This window comes from Muscardinus avellanarius, assembly GCF_963383645.1.
Source record: "Muscardinus avellanarius genome assembly, chromosome: X".
NCBI classification, from domain to species: Eukaryota; Metazoa; Chordata; class Mammalia; order Rodentia; family Gliridae; genus Muscardinus; species Muscardinus avellanarius.
Window position 1 is genome coordinate 103,371,531 of NC_137792.1, and position 10,497 is coordinate 103,382,027.

The following is a 10,497-nucleotide window of genomic DNA, read 5'->3' on the forward strand; positions in this document are numbered from 1 at the left end:
AGATACTACAGACTCGAGATCCAGAGCACCTTAAGTGAAGTCATAGTGACCCAAGGGAAGAACCCAGAGAAGGCACAAACTTCCTAAATCATGAGAAAGAGGAATAATACTGGAGCAATCAATGCTCACAACCCCACAACATCAGAACCCGATAAAACTGAAAATCAGAGATTTCTAGAAGATCAAATCAGGAAAATAACTGTAGAAATAATAGAGGTGCTTCGAAAAGAACTCAGAGAGAGCCAAAAAGAGATAAAGGATGCAATTAATGAAGTAAAGGCCTCAATTCAAAGCACAAACAACCGATTAGAACACATGGAGAACAGAATCTCGCTCTTAGAAGATAATCATTCCAAAAATGAACGCATAGTTTCTAATCTAGAAAAAAATATCCGACAGCAGGAATCTGATATTGAAGAAATATGGGCCCATTTTAAGAGAGCTAACCTAAGAATAATTGGAATAGAGGAGGGAAAAGAAAGTGAAACCAAAGGGATCAACAATCTCTTCAAGGAAGTAATAGCAGAAAATTTTCCAGACATAGAGCAAGAGGTCGATACGCAGGTCCAGGAAATGTATAGAACTCCCTTTAGACAGGATCGGAGAAGAGGATCCCCACGCCACATAATTGTCAAAATGACCAATGTGGAAGCCAAGCAGAGAATCTTAAAGGCAACAAAATCAAAGGGCCAAGTGACATTCAGAGGCAAACCAATTAGAATCACTCCAGACTTCCCAAACCAAGTTATGAGAGCCAGAAGGGCTTGGAGTAACATATTCCAAACTCTGAAAGAAAACAACTTCCAGCCAAAAATTTCCTACCCAGCAAAACTTTCTATCAAATTAGATGGAGAAATAAGAAGCTTCCATGACAAACAGAAACTGAAGGAATTTATGTCTTCAAAACCAGCGCTAGAGAAAATACTCAAAGAGATTAACTACAAAGAAGAAATAGGTAACACACTCCAGAACTAGAGAAACAAGATTTTCCATCCAACAGACAACTAAGATTGGTTATCTGTGGAGATTCATTATTTATGTTAGTCTTTTACCTATCTCTAAAGGGTATTGTTTGCCTTTATTGTTTGTTAATTTTTAGGATTTCTAGTTGGAATATTAATATACCTTCAGATATAGCATTTGGAAATATTTTATCCCATTCTATTAGTAACTGTTAACTCTGTTTACATTGTCTTTGGATATACAATATTTTTTTTATTTTTTAGGGAGTTTTTATACTCTTCTGTTGCCTGTGCCATTGAAATCATAACCAAGAAATCACTGCCAATTTCAGTGTTGTGAGGTTTTATAACCCAGATTTTCTCCTAAAAGTTTATAGTCTTAAGATTTATATTTAGGTTTTTTATCTATTTTGAGTTAATATTTGTATATGGGATTAGGTAAGGGTCCAATTTTATTCTTTTCCATGTAATTATTATTTTTCAATAATATTTAGTTAAAAGATTATTATTCCCACCACCAAATGTTCGTGGAAACCTTGTCAAAAATAACTTGACAATATAGGGAAGAGTTTAGCTCTAGGCTTTTATTTAACTCCAATGGTTTATATATCTGCCTTTAGAATATTACTACACTGTTTCAATTATTGTAGCTTTATATGGCTTGAAATCAGAAAATATACATCTTCTAGCTTTGTTCTTTTTCGAGATCGTTGTGGGTACCTAGAGTCCATATTCCATATTAGGATAGTTTTTTTTCTGAAAAATAAATATATAAATATATGATAGTTTCACCTAAAAAATAGAAAAAAAATATTCTCTGGTAAGAAAGAAAGCAAAAAGAAATATTGAAATGTTATCTTTAGGTCATCAAAAGCTTGGTATCAGACAAAGGAAACTGTTATGTGAGATTATCATTTTTAATTTTTGATAAATTGCTATAATACTAGATGTCAACCACTAAGCCAAGCATGGGAGGGAGGGATGGGGAGAGAATGGGGTGGGGATCAGGTGGGGGCTGACTGGGCAATGTGTGCATGTATGTCTACAAAAGTATGTATCCCACTATGATGTATGAATACAGTGCACCAATAAAAAAAATAAAAAATAAAAATAAAAATAGGGTCTTGCTAAGTTGTTGAGGGTCTAGCTAAATTGCTGTGGCTGGTATTGAACTCACAATTCTCTTGTCTCAGCTTACCAAATACTGAGATTACAGCACGCACCACCGTGCCCATCCACCAAAATGATTCTTTTTTTATTGGTGCACTATAGTCATACATATTAATTGAATACAAGATGGTAGAGGTATACATTCACACATTACTCCTTTATCAATGCTTCTTTAACATAGTAGCTCCCATAGATTATCACCATGGGGATTTTTTTGTTATAATTCTCCTTAAAGTAGATTTGAAAAATTTTACAATAGTTCCATTTCCCAGAAAGGGAAAATTGGAAAATTAAGACGTGGGCAGTCAAATCCCGCATATAAAACTAACTTCAAGTCAGGCACAGTGGCACATGCCTGTAATCCCAGTAGTTGTGGGGATAAGATAGGAACACAGATTCAAGGCCAATCTCAGCAACTTAGTGAGACCCTGTTTCAAATTTTAAAATAAAAGAGACAGGGGTGCAGTTCATAAGTAGAATGCCTCTGGGTTCAGTTTGCAGTAACACACACACACACACACACACACACACACACACACTCACACACACACGCACAATTAATCTTAAATAAATGGGACTTGCTTGATAAGGAGGAAGAGGAAGGAGAGTATCATAAATGAATCTACCACCTCTCAATTTTCCTTGTTTTTCTCCCACATTATTAGAAGGTGGTAGTGGGTAACAATTCCTGACTAGGTTCAACAAAACAAATGACAAGTTTTACAAAACCCCCCAAGCTGATTATTGCTGTCAGCTACCTACATCCTCTGTCTATACTTTAGGGTATTTCAAAAAGATGTAAATATGTAAGTATTGTTTATCCAAGGCCTGTCCCTAGATCTACTACCAACGGGTCATCATGAGACTATTGAAATAATATGTTTTAATTACCAATGAACACATCAAGGGCCTCTGCTGGTAGTAGTAAGATCTGGGTACAAGATGCAGGCAAAAATCATGTTAACTATATGACATTGGATAATTTATTTATCCTCTCTTCGTCTTAGTTCCCCCAACCTATGGAAATTCATTCATCTTCCCATTAACCTGTTCACACAGACTCCATTCTCTCAACCATTCCCCTTCCTATCTGCTCATCCATGAATCTACTAGCCAATTTGTCTGCCCACCTACTTCTACCCAGAATTGGTTAAGAAGTTAAGAAATAGCTCTAAATATAAACTTCCTTGTTTTTAATCCTATTTTTCTCACTTCCTGACTGTGTGATATTGAAGAATTAACCTTTCTGTGATTCAGTTTTCTCATTTAGTAATTGGAGAATATAATAGTATTTGCCTCATATGACTGTTTTGAAAATTAAAAGAGTTGGTCTGTTTAAAATACATTGTATAGTGCCTTATCTATAATGAACACTTGAAAATAAATGTTATTTGTTATTTTTGTACACTAACTAGGTTCCAGGCTAGGCTCTGGGTATTTAAAGTGAATAAGGCATATCCCCTATACTCTCAGAACTCTTTATAGAGTAAAATCCAGATATTGAAATCAATATATTATAATTCAGTAAGAAAAATGTCCTCATATAAGGTTTTTATAGTATGATAGTGACCAAAGAAGTGGGGGGCCAAAATTGCTGGGGCTGGAGTTGGAAATGCCTAACAGAGAGAAGACAACACTAGAGCTGGGTCTTTTGGGGATTTGTTTTTTTTTTTTTTTTTTTGTACTGGGGATTGAACTCAGGCTTTCTACCTCCAAACTATACCATCAGCCTTTTTAAACTTTTTTTTATTTTTAAAAAATTAAAAAAAAATTATTACTGGTTCATTGTAGTTAATGGATGGAACTGAAGAATATTATGCTAAGTGAGGTTAGTCAGTCAAGTAAATTTTTTTATTTTCAACAAGAGCTTCACTAAGTTGTTGAGGGTCTCACTATAAGTTGGCCAGGTTGGCTTTGAACCTGAAATCCTCCTGTTTCAGCCTCCCAAGTACTGGAATTACAAGAATGTGCCATTACCCTTGGCTGGAACTGGGTCTTAATGGGTGAAGTACCTGGAGTATTGTGAAAACACAGTACCTGCAAGGGTGTGCAGAAGTCCTGAATGGTGTGAGAAATTTGAAAACTACAGCTCAGTTAGTATGGCTGGTGAGCTAGTTCTAGACCAGAGTGCTAGGTCAGATTGGAAAAGACCTTATAAACCTTACTCAGAAGTTTGACCTTGATCCTAACAGTGGCCAGGAAAGAATGGAAGAATGCTTCTAGTAAGATAGGGACAAAGTTAAACATTTTCTTGAGAACAGGCACTAGGTAGAATTGGAGGGTAAGGTAAAAGCAGAGGGAGAAGAGTCTGGATTGATGATGAGGGTGTAAATGGACAGAGATGGGAGAAGTGCAAGTATACATAGCCAGCCTTGAAACCTGCATTCAAATAGAACATTGTATCAAAGTACAAAGACATAAAACTACTCAGAACAGAGCTGTTCCGGATGAAGTTGGCACAGCAATTAAAAGTAATCTCTGAGGAGGCTTCACTAAATCTAGAATTCACAATTTGGAGTTTTTCCATAAGATTTCATGGAAAGTGACTTTTCTGCCCATGTGATTATTCTTAGATTTGTATATTGGGCGCACCACTGCACACTGCACTGCACATGGTTCATTTTTGTTCATTTAGATCTCTGTGCATACATAATCTGCTTAGAGAAACCTTCCTTCAATTAATGAGTTACTATTTGATGCCCAGTCTGTAATGGTCAAACTGTGGGTAGGGAGAAAAGACATAGTCTCTTATTTTCCAGGTTTTCATAATCCTCACTGTCTCTCAGTGTCTGTTTCTTACACATACACACACACACACACACGGAAAGTAAAACAGCAACTAGTTGGTATGGTCCATCCATGAAGAATTATAAAAACTGAAGAATATGGGAGACTGAGACAGGAGGATTGAAGGTTTGAGGCCAGTATGTGATGACTTAGTGAGACCCTGCTTCAAAATACAAAAAAATATATTTAAAAAAGGGATAGGAGTGTAGCTTAGAGGTAGAACTCCTCTAACTTCATTTTCCAGTATCATTTGTGGTGTTGTGTCTCATTCCTCTCCCACATGCCTTTCCTTCAGAGAAAGAAAGAGATATGTCTAAGGTCACTGTACATCTTCAAATTTTTACTATCAACTTTATTTTTTGGTGGTACTGGGGATGGAACGCAGGAGCCTTCTACCTCCGGGCTACCCTCCCAGACCTATTTTATATTTTATTTGGAAACAGGATCTCTTAAACCAGCCAAGGCTGGCTTCAAACCTGCACGATCCTCCTGTCTCCACCTCCCAAGTGCGGGGATTACAAGCGTGCGCCACCATGCCCGGCTGCTACCCACTTTATAATTTTAAGATGCTAACCATTTTAAGCTCGATGTGGTGGCGTATGCTTGTAATCCCAGTATTTGGGAGGCTGAAACAAGAGGATCCAGGTTCATGGACAGCCTCAACTACTTAGTGAGGCCCCTTGCAACTCAATGAGCCCCTGTTTCAAAATAAAGAATAAAAAAGTTGGGCTGGGAGTGCAGCTCAGAGGTAGAATGCCCTTGGGTTCCATCCCCAGTACTGCAAAAAAAAAAAAAAAAAAAAAAAAGATGCAACCATCTTCCTATAGGAATCAGTGATGAGATTCACTCTATTAATACCACTTGGACATTGAGCTATGGCAATGCAGCCTAAAAGCACCAGTGTAGCAAGGTAAAAAGAAACAAACTTGTTGCCAAAATGTGGAGTGATTGCTGCAATATATGAGGTGCAGTGCAGAAGATACAAGCTAGCTTCTGGGAAGCAGAGGGAACACATGGCAGAAGTAGAGAATTACTTTGAAATTAATAGCTGAGAAAGGGTTCTTTAGATGTGGAACTTGACAAGACACTTTCCAATTAGTATAAGAAAACATAGGATCATCTCTCCAATATATAGACATTGGCGTAGATTTCCTCAGTAAGACCCCTAAAGCTCAGAAAATAAAACCAAGAATTAATAAATGGGATGCTAGAAAATTAAAAAGGCTTCTGAATAGCAAAGGAAACATTCAAGAGTCCGAATAGAGAGCTTAAAGAATGAAAGAAAATCTTTGTCACTTACTCTTCTGATAAAAGAAATACAAATGGCTAACAAATCCCTAAAAAAGGTTTGACATCATTAGTCATTAGGAAAATACACGTCAAAGGTACTCTGAGATTCTATCTAACTCCATTTAAAATGTCAATCATCAAGAATACAAACAATAAGCCAGGCACAGTAGCTAACTCTTATAATCTCAGTACTTTGGATATTGAGGCAAGAGGATGAAAGGTTCGAGGGAAGCATCTGGTAACTTAGTGAAACTGTTTAATAGCTGAGTGTGTATCTCAGAGGTAGAATGTCCCTGAGTTCAATCCTCAGTATCACACACACAAACACACACACACAAAAAACTAATAAATTATGCTGAAGATGTGGGGGGGCACTTATACATTGTTGGTGTGATTGTAAATTAGTACAACCACTGTGGAGATCAGTATGAAGGTTATTCAAAAGAGTAGGAATGAAAACACCTTATCACTCAGCCATGCCACCCCCCAGTATCTTTCCAAAAGAATTAATTAGAATACTATAGTTACAGAAATATGTCAATGTCTATAGTAGTACAATTCACAATATCTAGGTTATGTAACCAACTTAGGTGTCCACCAACAGATGAATGGATAAAGAATGGATAAATAAAATGTGGTATATATACAACAGATGAATGGATAAAGAAAATGTGGTATATATACAACAGATGAATGGATAAAGAAAATGTGGTATATATACATAATGTTCTTTTACTCAGCCATAAAGAACAAATTTATGTCATTTTCAGGAAGAGAGAACAATATATGAAAGTTCAACAAATATTACATGCTTAAGGATAGAACAAAAAGGTTGATGCAGTTGAGGGATGTCTATGGAATGGAAGTAGTGAAAAATAAGGCCAGAGAGGTAGAATTGGAAAGGGCTTCCTTTGGTCATACCAAAGTAAATGGACTTTGTATTAGAATCAAGGGACATTGTAAAGTGTCCCTTTTTAAAGGCAGGAAAACAAAAGTTGGAGAGTGTCACAGACTAAATCTGAGAATCTAGGTGGGATAAATAGCAGGCGTAGAGTTTTTGAAAGAATACTAATCTGTGATTGCAAAGGCAAATGCCTAGGGGCTAACATTAACGGATGAAATGTACCAGAGGCAAGACAACAACGAGTGGTGAGTGGTGGAGACTATAACAATTGAGATATATATCTCATCAAAAGAGAGCAGCCATCGGTGAGTGTGCCTGTAATTCCAGGGCTTGGGAGATAGAGACAGGAGGATCGCACAGATTCAAAGCCAGCCTCAGCTACTTAGTGAGGCTCTCAGCAACTTAGTGAGACCCTGTTTCCAAATAAAATATAAAATAGGTCTGGGAGTATAGCCTGGAGGTAGAAAGCCCCTGGGTTTCACCCCCAGAACAACAAAACAAAACAAAACAAAACAAAACACTGATCTGTGTTGATTTCACAACTCACAAATGGACTGCAACTTTTGTCTGAAAAACACTACGCTACACTGTGCAAAACCTCAAGTCCATTTGTAACTTTCACAACCTCCACTGCCACTACTTTGGAAAAGGAAATCATCATCTCACACCTGAATTTTGGAAAGAGTCCCTAACTGGCTCCATTTACCACACAGCAGTCATAGGAATCTTTGGAAATCTGAAATCATGTCAATCTCATATTCAAAATGCTCAAGGGATTTTCCATCACACTTGGAATAGATTCTAAATTCCTTATCTTGGGTCACAAATCCCTGTGTAATGTGAACACTGCCTGCCTCTCTGATGTCATGTCATTCTTTCCTTTTTGTTTCTCAAGCACTCCAGATAGTTCCTGGTGAAAGTTTTTGCACTTGTTTTCTCTCTATCTGGAATGTTCTGTGCCTCAGTTTCTCATGGCCAGACACTTCTCCTTCAGCATTAGTGTCTTCAGAGATGTCTTTTTTATTTAAACCCACCCAATTTCCTCTTTCCTGACACCCCAATATTTTTCCATATAGTTCTTACCATTATCCAATATTATATGGTTAACTTGTGTATATGCTCATTGGATGTGTTATTCACTGTTGTATCCTCAGCCTCTAAAATGGTGTTTGAAACATAAAAGTTATTCTATAATATTTTATGAATAAATGCTTCCTAGAATCTCTCTTTTCTATTTGAGACTGAACACAGATATTTCTGTCTTCTCTGACTTCTTCAGGGCCCAGCATGGCCCAATGTATACACTAGAGAGATGATCTAAGTTTGCCCATTGGTTGTTTTATATGCTTTTATCAGAATGAATAGAAATAATGGAATTCCTTAATTCTACTCATCTCACCCCTTACAACTCCTTTTTGATTATAAAAATTTGCTGTGCAGCTAGAAAAGGACTCGGAGAAACTCGAACTTCATGCACTCAGCCAGTAATCAACTTTGAGGCAGTATGAGCATTCAAACAGCTGGTTTAATCTAATGTTTTTACCATGGCCACCAAGAAACCCACTCCAAGGGAGATTAAGACTACAGCCCACCAGGCGTGGTGGCACACGCTTGTAATCCCAGCGCTTGGAAGGCTGAGACAGGAGGATCGCACATGTTCAAAGCCAGCTTCAGCTACTGAGTGAGGCTCTCAGCAATTTAGTGAGACCCTGTTTTGAAAAAGGTCTGGGAGTAACAGCAATTCCTTTGAGTTGACAAACATTATTTTCAGAGTATGCTTACCTCCAAACTTTGTCTTCACAATCCCTCTAAGAGAGGAGAGGGATTCCTAGGGATGTCCTAGTTCCTGTGTGAAGGCCAGGGATGAGAGAGAGAGAGAGAGGAGAGAGAGAGAGAGAGAGAGAGAGAGAGAGAGAGAGAGAGAGAGAGAGAGAGAGAGAGAGAGAGGAGGATTGAGAGTCCTAAAGTATTTACAGCCAGTCAATGGCTGAAATCCAGTTTTTCTTAGAATTCAGATTCCCTGTATCTAAATCCTGGGGCTTTGAAAGGATGAAGCCTGTCTTTGTCAATGAAGGACACTAGAATCAGATGAGACATACAAATCAAGGGGTTTCTAGACTTAAAGTGTATGGGGGAGGGAAGAGGAAACATGCAGGCTCAGGTAGCAGAAAAAGGACTCTGAGAAGTGAATCTCTCTGATTCAGGTGACCCTACCAGAGTGAAAGAGCAGATCCATCCAGGGTGAAAGGTTCAGAAAAGAAGGAAATGAAAGATGGCTCAATGGCATAACAGGCTTTATTGGGATAAAACCTGCAGAGAAGGTCTCCAGGAAATGTTGGAGCCCATGTCTGTTTACAGACTAGAAGTTTATATAGGTTGTTTAAGGGAAGTTTCTATGGGGCAGGGGTGGTGGTAGTAGTTAGTCATTGCTAGAGGGGTTGTTAATGGGAGTTGTTAGTTGGGTTTTTAGAGCTGGCTTAAGCAGGACAATGAGAATTTTCCTTAAGCTGAGTAACACAATAAACAAAGGGCTTGTCAGGCACATCTTAGACAAGACAATAGGGACATTTAGGTAAGCAGGGTGATGAGTGTATTTGAGTTAGACTTGGGACTTTTCTGGTCAAAATGATACGTCTTCAAAAGTGGGGTCACTTTACTTTGAGACTCTAACTCAGGGTAATGTAGACTCTGGCTTCTGAATCTCTGAAAATTTTTCACTAGCAGAGAGAATTCTGCTGTGTGTGGCCTCAGGATATACAACCTGCAAGTGAGAGTTCCAGAGAGGTAGCTGTCAGTTAAACATAAAGTTAATATCAATTACAGAATGCATTTTCCTGTGAAGTAAAGAGGTCCATGTTCATGTGCAGTCGTTGATTACCTTAAAGGCATTACTCTAGCTGTTTCTTCTTTCCAAATGTCCCTATGATACTTGCATAGCTGGTGTCTTTGTGACCTTCAGATTTCTGCCTACATGTTCTTTTTTTCATCATCCCTAAAATGGAAGTTTCCTGAGAGCATGGACCTTGTATTGCCTGTTTAACACTATGTACCCAGAGGCTCTAGCAATGTGCATCACCTAGTATGTCCTCAAAAATTCCTCAATCCTTTTCTTCTCCTTTCTCTTCCTGCCATCAAACCTTACTGATTCCTCTGAACAGTATCTTCCAATTTTCTCTTTTCCTTTTTGTCTCTACTTCCCCCTCCTCAGTCTGGGTCTTCACAGCATCATTCCAGCTGAACTAGCTCTCAACTGGTCTCTCTGCCTCCAGCTCCCCTGGGAATGAGCAGGCAAAGCTGGCCTCCAGGCCTTTAATAATAGGACTTCCCACTCTCAACATAGAATAAGCTCCACTCTCCTCACTATGTGGAGTGGCAATGTAGTAT